Consider the following 4682-nt stretch of genomic DNA (forward strand, 5'->3'; position numbering starts at 1 on the left):
GAGGGGAGAAGCTTTGGTTGGCCGGTGTGGAGTCCGGCGGCACACAGTCCCTCCCTCTGGGTCACACGTTCTGCTACTTCTGCACATTTGGGAGTCTGGTTGGGCACAGCATTTGGCTTCTGATCCTACCACTTACCAGTCGTGTGTCTTTGGCCAAGTTATCAGATCTCTCTGTGCCTCTGTTCTGCCTCTATAGATGAGGTGACTAATATTGCCTGCTATTACTAGGTTTTTGTTTTTTTAAGTTAAATGGGCTGACATTTGTGACATGCTTAGGTGAGTGCCTGACAAATATAAAATGTATATTAATGTTTCTTAAATGAAACAAAGCAAAACAAAATCACCCCAACGTAAGGTAAGCTGCATATAGAAATGTGTCTCTCAAAATATTGAGTGAAATACCTTTTCCCTGAGGTTAAAGATCCAGCCCCTTTTGATCTGATCATTCTAATGGGACATAATGAAGAGAAGAATGTCCAAAAGAGATGACATGTTGTCGTGGTACACAGTCCTACACGGTCCAGAAAACTGTGTGAGCTTTTCCTACAAACATCCTCACCTAATTCTTTTATATTGACTCAAAGTGGCCATTCCTAACTAGCTCCTTGTACATAAGTGATTCTGCTCAAGCCACAATGTTAGATAAAGTTTTGCCTTAATTTGGAATTCCTGGTATTCAAGAAAAACAAATTCATGTTAAAACATTATCTAAAGGTAGTCAGATGGATTTCTTTTCCAGAATCACCCGCTTGTAGTTCACGTAAGGACGGATCTTGCAACTGATGAGGAAAGGCAACCTGCTCCTATTAAAGACAGCACAGAATTTACTAAGCTGGTCTTTTTCAGTCTTTCTCTAGGTCAGATTGTAAAATATTGGGATTTAGTATTGATGGAACTATTTCTTGTGAGATGGGTCTGCCAGTGAGCAGATCATACCCTTATAGGATGGGACATAATGGGATAACAAAATGAATAAATTTTATTTTACATTCCTGCCAGCAAATCATGCAAACTCAGCAATAACTTGAGTGAAACTCTGACACATGCAACAACATGGATACGCCTCACAGGCATTTGGTGAATGGAAATTCCAGGCATAAAAGAATACTTGATATATGACACTAATTTTGTGAAGTTTAAGAACCTGAAAAGTTAATCCCTGAAGAGATCTCACCTGTGGTCACCTCTGGTAGGGCTATAGATTGGTAAGAGGCATAAAAAAAAATTTCAGAGGTGACAGAATTGTTCCATTTTTTGAAAGGGATTCAGGTTTCGTGAGTGCAAGCTTGTTTCAATTTCACAGAACTGTAATTTAAGATCTGAGTGTTTGTTAATTATACCTCATTTTAAAAGAGAGAGAATCTCTGTGTATGATAAAAATTTTTCTTTAATTTATCCTTTTAACTGAGTACTGTTCTGCTTATCTTTCTGATTACAGGTTTAAGACCTTCCCTGAGAACTTTGATGATATCACGTCTCTGTTTGCTAAGTATCTGGGACTGTTAATGAGAATTCTGAAGTCAGCATGATTCTTATTTTTCTGAACACAACCAGTCAACCCCTTCTTTCTGGAGCCTTGTAAGATCTTGTCTTTATCTTTGGTGCTCTGAAGATTCATAGTGATATACCTAATGAGTTCTTTTCACACTCAGTCTTCAGTGAGTTATTTCCATCTTAAGTCTTTCCTCACTTTTGGAAAATCTGCTGTGTCTTCTGCTGTTTCTACCACCTTTCTTTTTCCTCCTTTTACACTGTTTCCATCACTCCATTTGCTCTATTCTCTTTTTTTTTTTGAAATGCCATTTAGATGAATATGCAAACTTGTTAATGTCGTCCAGTTCTCTTACATTTTCTTTCGTGTTTTCCACCCCGTTTTCATTCTGTGTGACATTCTGGGAGTCTACCTTCTGCCAGAACTTCTTAGCTTTAAAATCGTCTGTCAACTCTGTCCACTTTGCTGCTCGGTCCAACTGAGAGAGGTGATTAGGCAGACAGGCTTACTGACCGTGACTGGCTTCCAGCAGGGAGAGAAAGTGCCAGATTGATGAAAGGCAGGACATTTGTCTTATCCCACAGCTGGCTTCTTAATTCCAAGGACGTAGTCCTGCAACAGGAAGATTTATGTCCCGCAGTTGCTGCATTAATTCAAGGACACACCCCAGTATCTCTTTCTTTGTTCTCTTTCTCCCACTGAAGCTTCTGATTCAGGGCTGAGCTTCACAGGAGGAAAGAGCCAGTAATAGAGCGTGACTGACACCACTGAAGTGAAGATAATGAAGGCAGAGCCTTCCAGTAAAAGACCCTGCAGCCTGCTCAGAGGCTGGAGCTGCCTCTACCGGCTACCTCGCTGACGGCTCACCACTCGAGTGTTTTCCTTTTCTCTCTGCACAATTAAAGCAGCCTCCCCCCACCCCAACTTTGTCTCTCTGCCTCTACTGAAAATTCTTTCTCAGTCGGCAGGCAAGGACCCACACATTTGGGGGAGGTTTGCCCACATGTCCGTGGGCTTTCCAGTTTGGGGGTCCCTCTATCTGCTAACATATCTACCGAGATTTTTATTCAAAATTCCAATATTTAATTTCTAGTTGATTCTTCTATATGAATGCAACTTAAAATATCACAATTTGCTTTTTCTAACCTAACTGCTCTATTTCTTTCAGCAGGTGTGAATTCATCCCCCAGTTAAGTCTGATGCCTCTTTCCCTGTCAGTTCTTTGATTGTTCCTGGTTTTCTCTTTATCTTTGAGATTTCCTCTTCAGAACTGAAAAAAAAGTTACTCTTCCATGCCCCTGGTATTTTGGAGGTGGGGACTTGAATGTTACAAGTTGTGGCAAAAGTTTGCTGTCTTTGTGTGAGACCCTCCACTCTTCCAAGAGTCAAAAGCTCTCAGCTGCTTCCCCTCCCCAATGCCCAACCCCCAACTGCCTTATGCTCTAGTAACATTCACCCTTACAAAATGCTTAGCAAAAATCAGGACAGAAGCAAAGGTCAACCAGCCAAGCTTGCATAATCCAGCTCTGACAAGTAACAGGCCTGAGCTGGGTTTACTCCAGCTTGTCTGTCTGATGACTCTGGACTCATTCTGCCCTGCATGCTCTTCTAGCAGACATTGCACTCTTGTGTTATAGGTGGTCATTTCCTGAACTCATATCTCTCCAGAGTCTTGGTCCTTTTCATTCTCCAGCTCAGAGGAATTCCTCAACACATCTGGGGCATTAACAAATTCTTTTCTCTCTTTCCTGGCTCTTATTAATGATAACTTAGTCATTTAATGAGGCCTAGGCAAATGATAATGAGACAGGAAGAAAGAGGGCAGGGCACAGCCATTCAAGGAATGACAGCAATTAACACCAAGATGGCGGGAGATTCAACTCCCAGTAGACTTTGCGCTTCATTATATGCTAATTGTAATATATTAGCATGGTGAGTGGCACTCCCACAGGTGCCATGACAGCTTCGAGGTTGACTGTAAAAGGTCAAATAGTGGGCAGTGGCCCAATTCCTCCCACTTGTTAACGTGTGAAGCCACTGAGCCCATAGAAACTAACAACCCCCACACCTCACGGCCACTCTCCCTTCTGAGTGAGAGGGACCGCAATCTGCCTATGGAGTGTGTGACTACTTGTACTTTAAACTAAACACCCGCCCCCAAGCCTTCTGGCATCTCGCTCCCTGGCCTTCTGAGACGTCCCACACTCTGTCTGTGGAGTGTGTATCCACTTTTACTTTAAACTGAGTACCTAAACCCCACACTACATGGCCTTTCTCTTACCTTCTGAAACAGCCTGCACTCTGTCAGTGGAGTATGTGTCTCTCTGAATAAAATTACCTTTACTCAACTGTGGCTCACTCCTGAATTCCTTCCTGTGCAAAGTCAAGGACCCACACTTGGCGGGGCACGCCCCAGAGACTCAGTGGAGAACTGAGATGTGGTCATCCTCTCACCCCACATTGTTTCCTGTATCAATACCCAAGCTCCACCTGCAATTTTGAGCAATCCTTTTTGTGTCCATTTTCAGTGTGTGTTTTTAATCTGCATTCTGACAATGGGAAACCAAAATCTACAGTGTCGATGCGATATCCCCAGTATCACCCACCAGTGGCTGAACCACACTTGTAATTCAGACACACTCCTGACCCCCACCCCCGTGTTTTTACATTACCCAGGGTCCTAGATTTAGGTGTATTAAAACAATATTTGTAATTTTACAACATGTAGCGGTTATAAAGCACTTTCACATGCATTGTGTTATCTTTTCTCACAAAAGCCCTTGATATAGTGTAGGCCCCCGCCTGAAGGCCCTAGAGAATAAGCCATGGGCTGAACTGATAAACAAGCTGTGAGAAATGTCACGTAGCCAGCTGGATAAGAGATGGCCTATTTAATGTATTCAGTATGGACGGCTGGATAGCCAGTGACAGGTAAGGTCCTCAGAGGAGGACAACCTAAGACAGGCAGAGCTGGCTGGATAAGAGACAGCCTACTTAATGAAGTTTTGTGACGAACTTTCAAACAATCTGTCCTTGATCATGTAACATCCTGTGCTTACAGCAGGAGCCTGGGAACCTAAATAACTTAAGATTATTAACATTGTTATAACTTAGATGGTATGTGAAGCATCATGCATGTTATATATAAGCCCTTATACAAGAATCAATAGACAGAGAACTGCTTTGCCTC

Source organism: Camelus ferus, chromosome 10 (assembly GCF_009834535.1).
Source record: "Camelus ferus isolate YT-003-E chromosome 10, BCGSAC_Cfer_1.0, whole genome shotgun sequence".
Lineage (NCBI taxonomy): Eukaryota > Metazoa > Chordata > Mammalia > Artiodactyla > Camelidae > Camelus > Camelus ferus.